Raw genomic sequence first — 15,144 nt, forward strand, 5'->3', positions numbered from 1 at the left:
CTCCATCTTCTGCCTCGTTCACTGGGGATGTCTGTTTTGAGCCTCTGCTCTCCGGCGAGCTGGGCTACGGGAACTCAACTAGGATGCTTTAATATGAGACTGCAGTGATTAGGATGCTGGAAACAGGGGCTTCCCTTAGGACTTAGAGCCTTCCTTCTGGCCCCCTCGTTGGTCCACATTTCTTCTGCCGTGGTCGCTCCTGGGTGGCATTGGTCAGCACATCCTTTAGACAAGGTCCTGGGACGGGGCAGGGTGGAGCCTTCTGGTTCCAAGTGGACATGCTCTTCCCCTGCGGAAACCTCGCCCAGGGAGGGGGACTTGGAGGGGGCTTGCCAGTGAGCACCAGTCACCTGGACCCCCTGCCCACCCTCCCCATCTTCCTCTCTCCGCCTTTGGGCCCCCACCTCATCCCAGCTTCCTCTCCAGCCTGGTGGGAGATGGCAGCTTATACACACCCGCGGCCGCTTCCTGCTCCCCACCCTCTACCCCAAGTCGAGATGCACTCAGGTTTCTCCAAATTCGGGCCTTGATTTGGTCTGTGGAAATCAGCCCTCAATCCGGGCCTGGGTCTGCACGGGCTGTTCAGGGAGTGTGTGAGGGCCCCGTGCGAACCCCCAAAGCAGGGCGCCGGGGGTATACACTGAAGCCTTTCAGGGACAGCTCAGGCCGGGCAGCCAGACAGTTTTGCTTGGATCTCTGGGGTGGCCACGTGGCCATACGTTCAACGTTCTGAGATGTCTGTGCCCCGAGCCAGCCGGAAAGTGACTTACGGCCGAAAGCAGAATTTGAACGACTTCTGCTGTGGGGAGGCCCCTCAGAGTAAACAGTGAGAATTTCTGGGAAATGTACAGAAGGCCAGACTGTCGGGAAAGGACGTGGGCCCAGAATTCCTGATACTCAGACCTGGGAGAGAGGTGCCAGGCTTTCAGGGGCATCGCAGCCCCCAAGTGGCTCTCTCGTTTAGTTAGATGACAGCCTGCCACTAGTTGGCTCCTCCTTCTAGGGAGGGTGGGGCTCACTCACTTGCTCTCAGGGCCTGGGCTGACCACCTGAGACGGGAGCAGAGGCACCCAGAGCCGAGCCCGGCGCACAGTAGGGGTGCAGCTCCCGGAACCCCCAGAGGCAGGGAGCTTGCCCATCACTTGCCGTTTTATCCCCGGCACTTGAAACAGTGCTGGTCCTAGGCACCCAGTAGGTGTTTCTTGAACTGAATGAATGAACGCATTAACAAAATTATCTGGAACTCATCTTTCAAAGTTGACAAAGCTCAGGCGAAAGACGCAGACCCTCAGCGGTGTATTTTGGGGGCAGCCAGTTCTCCGTGTGCCCGGCCTGGCCCCCCTGCACGTGTGCCACCTACCAGGTGGCTGGTGCAGAGAGAGCCGCCACCACCCCAGCCCTGGACGTTGACCCTCAGGGTCCCTCCGAATAAAGCAGGAGCGTTTTTGTTTTTAATAGTCTGTCAGTCTGTCTCAATCTGTGTTCAGGGCAGACCTGTGGTGTGGAGTCCTGATTTCCGTATTTTTGCAGAGGAAACCGGAGCTCAGTGCGGTGAGTGGGCAGGACCCTCCTCAAAGGGCCTGGGCCTCCCAGAGTCTTCCTGAAGCCCTCCACCCCCACCAGTTCACAAAGGCGATGCTGTCTTTAGGTTGGAGCAGGCTTTGAAAGGTGGCCTTTGTTTGCTTTTCTTTATCATCAAATGTGCAAGGGCAGCTCTGTTTACCTAAAGGCAGGCGCCTTTAAGCTCATCCTTTCCGCAAACACCTAAAGGGTATGTTGAACATTTGAGCCCGTGTCTCAGAGGGCGAAGCGTTTGCAGAGCATAAGCCCAAGCAAGTGGTTAGATGGGGGTGAAGTGCGGAGACCCGCGGTGACCTGCGGTGTTCAGAGATGACCCTCGGTGACCCGCCGTCAACCCCAGCAACGCTGGTGGTGAAGTTGCCCTTCGAGGAGTGGTGGGGGGAGCTTTTCAGGGGCTGAGGCTGCAAGATGCGTCTCCATTCTGGCTCTAGGAAGGGGCTGGCATGGAGGGCACCTGGCCACCCTCGGAATCTTTGCCACTGTCCCTATCCCGGAAGTCCCAGGATGGAGAGGCTCACAGCTCTCATCTGCCAGGCCCAGAGCTGCTCCTCCTGAACCAGGAGACTGTGGCAAAGGTTTCATGCTCTGTGTCCCTGTGGAAAAGGTGGCCTTGTTAGATCAACTCTCTCTGTGGGCAGCAGGGCTGTCTGCATGGGCAGGGGGAGGAGGCCACCTTGGTTGGTTTACTGAGCCTCTACTGGGTACTTACTTGGGCACGGTTCTGAGGGCTTCACATGTATGGCCTCATTTCGTCTTCTCAAGGACCCTCGGGGGGCAGGTACGATTATTATCCCCATTTTATAGATGGAAAAACTGACACACAGAGGCATAAGAGACTCACTCAAAGTCAAGCTGCTAGTAAGTTGGTGGTATCGGAATTTGAACGAGCCTGTCTGATGTCAGAGTCTGTGTTTTCACCCACCTCTCCTCGCTGCCTCCTTGCAAAATGTTTGATGCTGGCCGCAGAGGGCTTGTGTCCTACCACGGACAGGAGAACAGCAGGGAATTGGGGGGAGGCAGGCCAAGTGTTCTGGGAATATTTTTATCTGGAAGATCTATTTCCCTACTGAGCTTGCAGGCTGCATCTCACATCCCGGTCTTTGGGACGGGGGTCCTGCTGAGGAAGAGAGTTGGCTCTTGTTGGTGGTGGGGATGGAGGGTACTGGTCCAGGTGGCTGCACTAGGGTGGCCAGCCTGGTCCACAGAGAACCCACGGGGCTCAGCAAAGAGGCTGAGAGTGGGGGGGGGCATGTTTCTCTTTACTCTCTGGCTGATTGTGGGGACTAGTAGAGCCCATCCCCCAAACTTCAGCTTAGGGCAGCCAAGCTCTCAGGAATTTTGGAGACAACAGCATTCAGGGCTGTCCCCCCCACATAGGAAGGGCATCTCCATGTCCGTGTCAGGGCAACAGGGCACACGTGGCACAGACTTTGTCTCACTTCTAGCACGTATGTTGGATTTAACTTTGTAAATTACAAAATAAATGTATGCTTCATAGAAAGCAGCATAGAAAACAAGATCTCTCCCCATCCCCAGCCCTGGTGTCAAACAGACTGGGGACACATGGTGACTACATGCACACATTTTTTTCTGCCCATTTAATCTTCCCTCCCGAAGGAGACATTTACCCTCATTCTACAGATTGTGCATTGAGGTTCAGGGAGGGTAAACAACTAACTCAAGGCACGTGGGTAGCGAGTGGACTTGCATCTGAGGTCTGAGCTCAGGGCCCCAAACCCTCACCCACCGGCGAGACTGCTGGTCTACCCAAGAGCTGGGAAACAACGCTAGCAATCAGCGTCGTGATTATGGGGTCTTAGCCCCTTACTTCGGGTGGCACTGCATAAAGTGGCCCCTACCTGCATGCCATGCTCTGCCCTCGGTTTGTTTCTTGTCTCCTTTCAACCCTAGGAGAGCCCCAGGTGGTAGGATATTATCACCCCCTTTCATAGTGAAGAACCACCCCTGCCCCTCCCTGCTCCTGCCCCACGTTCCTCCCAAGCCTCTCATTGGCAGATGAGCTTCTGAGCTGTGCTCTCAGGCAGGAGTCTTGTGAGTGTGGTTCCTTCTGGCTTTTTGGTGAAGGGGCGGGGGTTTCCTCTGTTTCTGGGTGACCTCTCTTGGGCACCGACTGGGACATGGACGTCGGCAAACCTAGGGTCAGCCGAGGAGGACGGTGTGCGCCCTGGAAGTCAACCCCTGAGGGCACACGGGCTCCAACTGCAGAGTCCCCCAGGCGCCCTTGATTCCACTAGTGGGCTAGTGGCTTCTGGGTGAGCACCGAGACTCAGGTATCACCAGGCTTGGCCCAGGGAAGTCAACCGTGGGCTTTGGAAGGATCCAGACCTTGAGTGTTTAAACTGAAAGCGAGCCTGCAAATGGTCCCCTTCCCCTGGCCATTAAGGAGACAGGTCTCTGTGACAGTCTTTGCTGAAATCCAGCACAGATGTCTTCTCTTGGAGCCTCTTGGGTGGGGTGGCAGTTTTTCAACTGTTAGCAATCTTTTAGTTAAAAAAAGAAAAAAAAAAAAAAGCAAACTTTCCAGTCCTGTTCTACCTGGAATACATTTTCTCCTCGGGGGGGGGGGGGGCCCTCCCCAGGCCTCTGCAGTTCTGTCAACACAGTGAAGCCAGCCCCCTCCCTAGCCGCGGGCAGTTGAATGAAGCAGTTCTTTGCTCCACCAAAGGAAATATTTCCATGGAGTTGGGCCAGGAAAACCCCTTGCTTGAATCCGGGCTGGCCCACGCCCAAAGCCAGGGGGGCTGCATGTGGGCGGGGCGGGGCAATGTGGCCACCTTCTCCTGGGGTCAGGGTGTGACTTCTAAGATCCACCTCACGGTGGTGGGCTGCTTCGCCACGACCCTGTTCTTGGCCTGCCTCGTTCCCCCAGTAAATGGGTTTCCTGAGGCCCTTCCTGTATGAAGGCAACCATTGAAGTTCATTTTCTTTTGCTGTTACCAGCTTGGAATTTGTTCATCTCTGCGGCAGGTTCAAGGGAACCCTTCCAGAAGTCGGGCGTGGCTGTAGGGCTGCCCCTGGACACCCCATGCCCAGTCCTCGCTCCAATGCCTCCATCCGAGGACGGTGCCTCCAACTACTCAGGAGGGGGGGTCCCGAGTCTCTTGATTTTTATTTACTTATTAGAAAAATACTTCCTATTTGCGGTCCATCAGAAAGAGGCTCAAATGGTCAGTCTTCTTGGATTGTAGCATTTTAAAAAATACACATAATAAAAGCAATACATGTCAGTAGAGAAATCCACAAAAGTAGAAACAAGAGCAAATCATTCAGAATTTATTCACCCAGAACAACTAATGTTTGGGGGGGGGTTGGTATTTGGGGGTAATTTGCGGGTATTACCTTTCAGCTCTTTTTCATTGGCTCTAGTCATGAAAAAGATCCCTAAAGAGCAATGCCCACCCTCTCTCCCACATACCACACACCCCAGAGTCCAACACATAATGCGCTGCCTGGAAGGCCAGCAGTCTACTGGGAAGTCAGCTTTATCCGTGGCCTTTTATGAAAGGCGCTGAATTTTATTTGTCTTTTAGTATCTACAGTTTGGCAAACTCTTCTATGCAAAGGTTGGGGCTGAACCCGGAACTCAGGTTCCCTGGGTAGAAAATCCACAAGTGCCCAGGCAGCCATGTGGTGCTCCCACTTACCAACCCTAGGATCACGACGCACGGCAGGGACCACCAAGCATCCAACTGGCAGGAAATGTGGGTAGGCACTGTGTTTGGATAAGTGACCAGAAAGAAAAAAGGGAGCCCCTCCTACAAGTCCTTAAATGCCTAACTCGGAAGTTTAGACTTTGTTTCGAAGGCAAAGTCAAGTTCCTGAAGCTTGGCTAGCATGGGAGCCGCAGGTTAGTGTGCATTCTGGAAGAGGTATTGTCAATTCCAGGATCCCAGAAGACAGGACTGTATTTGATCATTTCCCCCAAATCCTTGGGGGCTTGATGCCCTGTCTTGTACTTTACAGAAGGCACAGAGGTGGTACCCGACAATTCCAGGCTCCCTCACTCCAAAGCAGCTTCATAGGAAGACCCTCTGTGTGTCCTTCTGCTTCTCTGACTTGGGATGAGGTCTAAGGGTGCTGGGGGTGGTTCAGGGACGTGTGATCTCGGGTGGTTTGAATTGACAGAGGCTGGTTCTGGAACTAGGGATCAGGAAGGCAGGAGCATCGGCTATCACTGTAGCCACCCTCGGGATGTGTGGAAGAGGGCCTGCAGCAGAGATCTCTGGGGAACACGAGCATTTTACCTGGAAGGCTGGGAAGGCCTGCTTAGAGGGGCAGGCACTCAGGGGTCGCTGTTCAGTAAGAGCCTGAGTATTGTTTTTGAGAAGAGAGTACATTTACCCACGCCTGGAAGATGGCTATAGGAGAAGCTTGTTTCACTTCCTGGCTGAATCTTAGGACGTTTGTATGCTTGCCCACAAGTATGTACATGTGGATAGGAGACTGCTCACACGGCTTTTGAGGGTTCCCAAGTATGAATTAAAAAAAAAGAAGAAAAATGTATGCTTTGAATTAGATCTACGTGAAAAAAAAAAAAAAAAAAAAAGAGGCAGCAGGCTAAGCCCTGCGCCTGGGACACTGGCTCTCCTCCAGGGTTCTTCAGGAGAGTTGGGTTTCAGCATGTACAGAAAGAAAGTGAGCCGTTTCTCAAACCTGGATTTCCTTGTCTGTTTTGCCCTATAGATATGAATCTGAGCCCTCAAATGTCCTTTTCGAGCAAGTAAAGCATGCACGACATTGTTCAGATTGAGAAACAGTTCGGGTCCAAATATTACCATAGATTTAGCTCTTTCAAGTTATTGCTTTTTTTGCTTTGGACCAACAAATATTTAAAAAGTTAGGTTCTGAGCTCCCGAAAAGCCAACGAAAACATTTAAACATATGGATTTTGTGTGTGTGTGTGTGTGTGTGTGTGTGTGTGTGTTGGTGTGTGGTTAAACCATGCTCAGTAGAGATTAGTTTACAGCAGTCTGTCTTTCTCTCTTTGCCTTTTTTTTCCCCCTATCTTTTTCTTTCTTTCTTTTAGGAAGCCAGAAGGATAAACATGTTGCCATGGAGTTCTGTTTAAAATAAAATACAATGGAAAGAAAAGCAGCATGATGAAGTAACCACATGGACGGCAGGATACACCTGATACTAATTACTGTCATGCAGAATGTTCTGGAAGACATTTGACTCGCCTGATGTATACATTCAAATCAAGCAAAGCAGGACTGGAGGGGTCCTTGGGGACCATCTTGTCCAACTCTTTCCTTTTTCCAGATGAGGAAATAGGGGCCCAGAGTGAAGGGCCTGGACAGCAGCCTCCCAGTTAGGAGGGAGGAGAGCTGGGATTCAAACCCGCGGTGCTTTTGTCAGAGACACAGAATTGCCAGGGTCTTTTACCTTGGCCTGTCAGTGAGACCTTGAAAAAGAGGAGTGGGATTTACTGTTAAACTCTGAGCACCAGGCTGAGAAGTCAGGGAGCCCAGAAAAAAAAAAAAGCAGAGAGGCGGCCTTTGCGCTGGGAGGCCCACCGCTCCTCCCGGGGGCCAGGCCTTGAGGACAGAGATGCGCATTGGCCATCTGGAGTTTCTCCTTCCAGGGCCTCTCAGAGGCGCCCCAAACAGCCGGGGGCCCCTCCCAGAGCTTCACTCGTGTCCTTTTGGGGCTGCAGGGATGACGCCAGGAGGCACTGTCTCTAGGACAGCCTCCAGGGACCCCGCGTGCGTGACTACCGAGCCTCTCTGGTGGCCGCCTCGGCTCCCACGCTGGCCTCCCACGCGCGGAGGGCGAGCTGGCGCCCCCATGACAATGCGCACCCCTCGCCTCTGCCCCCGAGAGGCTAGCAACCGGGCCTGCGGGTGTCTGATTGGCCGCGCCGGCTTGACGACAGGGGCTCCTGGCCGCTGATTGGTCCCCGCTGGCTCCGGCTGTTTCCTAGCTATTAATACCGTGGCTAATAAACGCTCTCCTGTTGACTAGGATGCTCGGAGCCATGATTTTTTGAAGCTTTCTTGACATCCGCGCTTGGTGCGGGCCTTTCTGTTTCGCAAGTCCTGCTGCTGCGGCTCTAGTCTCTGGGGCGCCGTGCATGCTCCGCAGGCTGTAAATGGGGTTCTCTCCCCCCTTTACGTTATCTGACACTTTAAGGTAGCTCCCCGCCATGGCCTCCAAAGGCCACTTTATCTTCATCTCCCCAATAGCCCGCCTGCTCATCTACAAATGAGCCCTCCCACCAAGGCTCGGTGTCTCGTGCAACCTGGTGGCCCATTTTCACCTCCCTGTCGCTAGCCGTGGGCTTGCAAATAGACCTGTCCCTTCTTTTCAGCCCTGGAATCTCCCGACTGGGCTATAGTTACGTACAGGATCGCTGGGCATGGGGGGCTCGCTCTGAAGCCGCTGCTTTGAAGCCCCTGAGAAGTGCGGGGGAACTGTTCTAACTTGATACCCCCGCGGGGCCCCTCCGCCTTTCCCCTTTGGGACTCATCACTCATCCTCACCCCTCTTCTGTCACCAGGCGCTTCATCCTTGCCCTCCCGGCTGCCACCCACCTGTCGCCCTAAGATAGATCCTTAGTCCCTTTCAACAGCATTTTGACCTTTGCGAGAGGACATTTGATTGACGGTTCTGCCCGCTTTGCCACTCAGTGCCCGGCAGAGCTGCCGAAGGCGCCACCTGTTAAGGATTAAATCTCATGTGCCAAGTCCCGGAGCACGAGGCCGTGCAGCTATGCTCTGCCGCAACATGTGTCGCTGCCTGTTTCCCCGGGGGCGGTGTGTGTGGGGGGCTTTTCAAAGTGTATGTGTGCGGACATCATCTCACATTTGGGGGGTACCCTGTGCATCTCCTTGTGGGACACAGTCTCCCTCCAAAAGTACTTTCCCTATAGGGACACGGCTGGTGTCTAGATTATTACAACCCTGGTTAGGGGGTACCCCCTTGTTAACGTGGAGGAAGCGGACCCCCTGGCAGAGGAGGGGGCATTGCAGGGTTCAGGGCACGCAGGTTGTAAGCGGCAGAGCTGGGGACTCAAAAGCCAGTTTTTCTGACTCGGAGATGCAATATCGAGTCTCCCAGTCGGAAATGGACGGGTGGGCTAAGAGGGGGGTGACAGACGCTGACTTACATTTGGGTACCGCTTATCTTGCCCGGGGCATTTTATTTCCCAGGACAAGAGGCAGAAAGCATCATTTTCTTTTCCTAAGCCGCATCCTCTGATGGAGGTTCCGACATAGCCAGGTGTGTGATCTGCTGCCCCCGGTGCCCCAGCTTTACCCTCGGCCCGCCTGAGGATAACCACCCCTTGTCCAGTTCTCCCAGCAAATTGTGCACAGAAATCTGCCCGCCTGGCGCGCGGGGCTCGTGTAGGAAAAAGCACCAGCGAGCTCAGGGTGTTGGTCATGGCGGCGAGGGGCACTGCGGCAGAATTTTTTCCTCCCTTCTTTGCTGCAATCTGGGTGCGGCTAGAGCAATTTGTCATAGAATCTGGGGGGCTCATTTTTCCGGCCAATCACTTTTGGAGAAATGAGCGCATTGCAGCAGAATGCGTTGACGTCAGAGACCACCCCTTCTGCGCCTCGATATAAACCCCACCCAGCCAGCCCCTAGCGCAGACGGCGGAGAGCTGGGATGGAGCGCGCCCTGGCCCGCTGGCCTTGGCCGCAGCTCCTCGGGAGAGCCGGGGCGCCCGCGCGAGAACCTCCCTACCTGGTGAGTGGTTGGCCATCCTTTGCCCGAAAGGATGTGCAAAAGGAAGACGACACCCCCTTCTGGGCTGGGCTCCGTCCTCCTGGACATGCCGCAAGACAGATCAGATGCCGGGACCTTCTCCTGAAGGCGGCCACTTCGCCTTGTCTCCGAGCATCGGCAATGAAATTCTGTCAGGAAGGAAAATCTCGAGGCACATTTTCCTGGGGTGGGGGGGTGGGGGCGGAGAATCACAGGGCCACTTTCCAGTGCAGTCCTTGAGGGAAGGCTGGGTGGTAGGAGCTTCAATGAGGATGAGTGGGAGGAATCTGATCAAAGCCCTGTCAGAGGCCAGTGTGCCGCAGTCCCAGGGGTCCAAAACCCAGATTTTCTGTGTTTGAAGCCACCTTTAGAATCACGAGTGGTGGGAGGTATGGCAGCGGATGCATGCCGTAGAATTAGGGGGGAGAGCACCCGAAAACACGAGTCTCCTGGGCATATCTTCCCGCTAATTTTTGGCCAGGTTCTTGGTGGCCGTAGGCGTGAGGAGTAGAGGTACTTATCCGCTAGGGATTCTGAATCCAAGTACACAGGTTAGTGCAAAGCCTACTCCAGTCAAAATTTAGACAGTAAAATTGCTACCTGGTATCATCTGTTTTATTTAAATAGTGGAGATGTGGCGCCCAAATGCAAACCTACCAGAAGCCCCCCTAGGATGAGTTCGGTAGAGAAGGGCGGCTGGGGGGAGGGTCAAGTAATTGGGGGCGAAGGCAGAATAGAAGCAGGGGGTGGGCTGGGGTGGAGATAAGGCTGTGTCCTTGGGTCTGGGAGAGGTTAATTAAGAGGGAAGAGAGAAATACAGAAAAGGGGGCGTGTTGGGGGGGGTCTGGGCACTGGGAGCTGAGAATTGGGGGTCGGGGGTCTTTTCAGTGTTGCGTGATGGTCGCTGGAAGATTCTGACATGTTGTGTGCTTTTGACTTTTGATAAAGTCGCCTTTTGCCATTTCCTTTGTCCCTGTCAAGCCCCCCCCCCCACGTCGCCCCCTCCCCACTCTGAGCCGGCGGGCTTGGGGAGGGGGAGCGTGAGAGGGTTGCTACGTGGCAGGTTTCTGGAAGGTTTTCTTGCTGGCCGCCAGAGGGCGCTGGTGGCACTGCGGAATTTTGGGGGGCGGGGTGGGAAGGGGAGGTGGCCTTTGTTCTCCTGCTGGAGGGGGTCGGGCGTGGGATTTACTGGAGAATTCTGAATTCATTTACCTAAGGGGGAAATGTTTTAAGACCCCCGGGTTCACTGGGGAGCGGTTGCAGGATTCGCGCTGGGCAGAGATGCCGTGATCGGCACTGGTTGCATGACCTAGGGTGTCGTGGAAGAGCGTGGACGCAGACTAGTTTATTTTCGGTCGGTTTTGGTTTTGAGGGTCTTAGGAAGATGTGGCTCATTTGAGTACGATGTAGAGGCTCTAAAATGGTTCATTAGGCGCCATCGTGCGGGGGTCTTGAAATTCTTACTGTGACGTAGAAGGGAGGCGAGATTTGGGGTGGGGGGCTCGATGGTGGTCTGGATAATTTTAGGCGGTTTTGGTCGCCTTTATATTATTTTCTAGTGGTACCATATTTTGTAGCATGCGTCCAGAGAGCATAAGTGAGTGAAAATAGTGTACTGAGAACTGGACCTTTATAATTTTAATTAATTTATGTTTAATTGCATTTTCTGGAGGTTGGAGCCAAGATTTCTGTGTTTTTACCTATTAAAAGTGGAATCTTGTTCTGGAAAGACCCTTATGGCGACTGTCTCCTTGAAATCCTCATATCTCTCTGGTGCAAGATGAAAGTAGGGGGGCGCAGAAGGACCCCAGGACGTGTATGGGGGTGTGCTGCCTGATGCCCACAGGTGGATTCTGGCTGGTGATGGCAGGCGTGACGTTTAGGGGACACAGCGGCCCTGCGCGATGAGCTGGGGTGGCCCCTGTCCCCCTTCCTAGCCTGAGACCTGTTGGGCCCCCCCCCCCCCCCCCATCTAATGCCATATGTGCCCCTGGCAGCTGCGGGCCAGGCGCGGGTCGCGCAGAAGTTGTCTCCCGCGCGCACGCCGCAGGTGTCTGTGCTCTTGGGCTCTGGGTGCTGGCCGCGCGCCCCCTAGCGGTCTGTGTCTGAAAATGGCTCTCGGCCCGCTAAACCGGGCTTCAGGTTGCGCATGCGCACACAGCGAACACTTGTGCCCTGTCAATCAAATCTTCCTTACCCCCTCCCATTTCTCTCCCTCCTCCCCTTTGCTCTTTTCTCCCTCCTCCCCCTCCCTTTTCTCCTCTTCCCCCACCTCCCCTCCCATTTTCGTCCTCCCTCCTTTCCTTCCCCTTCCTCTCTCCCATTCCCTCCTCCCTCCTCTCCCCTTCCACCTCTTCCTCTTCCCCCCTCCTTCCTCCTCTTTCTCACTACCCCCTGCCTCTCCCTCTGACTGCCCCCTCCCTCCCTCTGCTGTTCCTGTGCTGGCCATTAGAGGTCATCAAGATGGTTTCTAATCCCACCCCCTCCCTGCCATAGGGTCTCTCTTCAAGGATGACATCATCCGTTTGCCTCCCTGTCTTCAAGGACCACCTCTGGATGCCAAGTTGATGCCAAAGTTCTTGCTGCTCACCTCCACCTCATGGTACTTCGACCCCTCCTTGTGGCAATTTACACACAACATGGTGGGCAGAATCCCTCACCCCTGCCACCCTCCTTGCACCACCCCTAGACCCATTAGCAGTTAAAATTAGCAATTTAAAAATTTAACTAATTAGCTTTAGTTGTAATTAATTCATTTAAAGTTTAATTAATACTGAGACTTGGGCTTGTAAGTGGGTCCTCTAACCTTTGATCTATTGCAGAGCATGCTAGGAGCATGGATTCCTGGATGCCACCAGCATACAGAGCAGCCACTGGCAGTGACCCCCAGGACCAGGACGACGAAGAATGAAGAGGACCAGAACTGACCAGCTGTCCCTCTTGGCTAACGGCTTAAACCAATGCCCTAGTGAGGGGGCATTGGTCATTAACGCCGGACCTTTGCTATGCTTCTGCCTTGATGCTATGACTGCTTTTCTATGTGTCTCTGCTTGTGTTAACATGTCAGCGACCTGGAGGGTTTCCAACCTCAGGGAGGTGTCAGTCTTTCTCAGTCCACCCCGTTGTTACCCCCGTGATGTTCTGAATGGAAGGGTCCCTTTGGGAACTTCTCAGGAGGGGGACCTGGGCCAAGGGCTTAACCAGCATCTCACTGGCAATTCCAAGGCCCGGGGTGGGCTTCTGGAATGAGCATGTGCCCCACGCCATGCTACTGAACTGCCAAGGGCATCCCCACCACCTTTGAGATCACCCTGTCCTTTCTGGGGAACGGGGTTGAGAAGAGCAACCTCCCAGGGTGTTGTGAGTATTGAATGAGTCCAAGCAGCCTCGGGTAGGGCCAGGCATAGAGGAGGCAGTCAACAAATGTTTGTTGAAACAGTTTGGTTGGCCAGTCCATCCCTACCCCTCTCACCTGTCTTACACCTCTTATTTATTCTCCCACAGCGCTCCGGACAGCCCTAGTCCACGGGGCTCTCCCTGCACCAGGTAGGGGCTGAACCCAGACGGGTGCTGGGCTGACTTGAGTAAGGACATGCATGGTGCATGTGGTCATTTCCAGAGCACTTTCGATGTTCTGTGCCTATGTTATTTCTATGTCCGATGTCCATGTGAGTGAGGCCGCCTCGTTTACAGGTGAGAATGAATTTGGCATCGATTTGAGTAATTCTAAAAGATGGAGAGCAAGAAGACGTATTTGAACAGAGTGCCCCTCCCTAGGGGACGGGACTGATTCACATTTACAGTGAGGTCGCTGAGGCTGGAGGAGCGTAAGCATTTTGTCACGTTGCTGGCAAGAGAAGGGGTCAGAGTGGGACCCTGGGTGCCATTTGTGTCTGCCCCTTACCCCCTGCCCCAGAGTTATACTAAGAGCCCTTTGATTTCCAATCAAATGTTTGACAATGGGGCAGGCTGTTTGAAATCCCAGCTGCCCAGGGTGGTCTTGGGGGTCTTGGGTGGCCCCAATGCTGGTACCATGTGCTGGCCTCACCTCTCAATAATGGTGTGACCTTAAATACGTTGCTTAACTTCTCCAAGTCTCAGTTCTTTTCATGGCCTAAATGGGGATTAGGGGAAAAAAAAAAAAAAAAGCAACACAAAAAAACACCCGCGTTTATCTACCCCACAGGGCGCTTTTGAAGGCCAAATGATGTAACCACTATGAAAGTGCTTTGTAAATTGCTGTGGAAATTGCGAGATACTTAACACCAGGAAGCTGTCCCTGATTATCGCATGCCCAGCCCTGTCCCCCCTCAGTTAATAACAGCTAGCACCCACTAGGTGCTGTGTTTGCGCTCAATAAGTAAATTCCAGAAGAAATAAAAACAGAATTAATTCAACAAACATTTTCTGGACCGCCTACAATATGCCCCGCACACCAGGCCTGGTATGTGATACAAAGATGATGAAAACAGTCTCTTGGAAGCTAATTGGGGTCCTCGTTTGACCGGCACTTTCTTTCGTCCCCTTTTAAGCCAACCAGTTTTGTCCGGACGAGACAAAAACAACTTGGGCTGCTTTAGAGAAACCCGGCTTGGTGTAGACAATAGCTCCCGGGCTTCTGAAAGGGGCTGATTGGATTATGGGGCAAATGAAGGTGGAAGGATGACTTGGAAGGTGACAAATGAAGTGGGCGGAGATCTGCTGTGAGTTAATCCAGGCTATTAGGAGGGACCTTTTGTCTTCCAGAGGCTGGCAGGAGCTTTTACCACTGGGTTTTACATCCTTTTTACATCCTTAATGTAAGGACGCATAATTTATGGTCAGTGAAAACCCAGGCCCCAGTGAGATTTGAGTGGGCTGTAAAACTGAGCGTCCTGCTACCAGTGAGTAATTACAGGGAGCATTTATGTCTCCCTTTGCAGTTGGCAAAGGCCTTTTTGCAACCATCAATTCATTTGAACCTCACAACTCCCTGTCCGGACCCGGGGCTGGCCTGAACCTCCTAGGGGAAGAGGCCGTCAAGCGGCCTTCAGATTAGGGCATCTGAGGCATCTGACATAGTGAAGGGAGAGGCGTCCCCTGCCCGGGCCCCTCCTGTCTCAGACCTGGCCTTCCCGGCCAGCAGCGATTCCCTCCGAATTCCTAACTTTGCTCTGTCGGCAGCTCTGAGCCTCCGGGCCCCTCCTGCCCTGCTTTCTAGCCACTCTCTCTTTCCTTTCGCAGCCAAGCTTCTCGAAAGGCCTGTCTACACTCGCTGTCTTCCTTCCTCACCTCCAATTTCCTCTCCAACCCACTGCTTCCTGACCTCTTCTACTCCGCTGATCGGCTGTCACTAAGGTAATGACTTTTCTGGAGGTTAACCCTGGACACGTTTCCGGCTCATGGGCACATGACACACAGACACGTATCCAGTGTTTCTCTCACATTTTCCAGCTCCAGTCACTTCTCTTGACAGACACGCCCCTGTAGACTTCACAGAGTCACCTGCTCCTGGCCTTCCTCCTTCTTAGTTTCTCGTAGGAACTGGAGTATCCAGACCCCTCACCTTCTAGAACCTGCCTCTTAGCAGCTCACCCTGGGTTGGAGTCTAAACCACCTAGAGCTGAGGCCTTGGGGTAGGTCAGTTTTTTCCAAGCCACCTTTTTCTCAGTTGCAGAATAGGGTGTCTTTACCTGGCAGGTCAGGTGGGCAGTCTTGCAGGTAAGATTTTAAGTCCCACTATTTGAGGGACTTGAAATAAGTTCAATAAAGTGTTCATGAGAAAATACAATTGGGGTCATCATCAGATTTTCTTGTAGGTTAAGTTCCCACAGGGAGGACCAAAGAGAGAAG

General features: G+C 53.5%; 1 protein-coding gene across 3 annotated transcripts in view; it reads left to right on the forward strand.

The window, feature by feature from the left end:
- The first annotated feature begins 9,199 nt into the window (after positions 1 to 9,199).
- LOC103009612 (uncharacterized) overlaps positions 9,200 to 15,144 on the forward strand; it is a 34,808-nt gene continuing 28,863 nt past the window's right edge. For 2 of the 3 annotated variants that reach the window (XR_450698.2, XM_028165602.2), the window contains exons 1-4: positions 9,200 to 9,294; positions 11,809 to 11,914; positions 12,135 to 12,858; positions 14,536 to 14,649. The gene's annotated coding sequence lies outside the window, so the exon portion shown is untranslated. Of the gene's footprint in view, positions 9,295 to 11,808; positions 11,955 to 12,134; positions 12,859 to 14,535; positions 14,650 to 15,144 lie in introns of all 3 variants that reach the window. The other variant, XM_028165603.2, reaches the window with a different exon arrangement.

This window comes from Balaenoptera acutorostrata, chromosome 3 (genome assembly GCF_949987535.1).
Source record: "Balaenoptera acutorostrata chromosome 3, mBalAcu1.1, whole genome shotgun sequence".
In the NCBI taxonomy this organism is placed as follows: Eukaryota; Metazoa; Chordata; class Mammalia; order Artiodactyla; family Balaenopteridae; genus Balaenoptera; species Balaenoptera acutorostrata.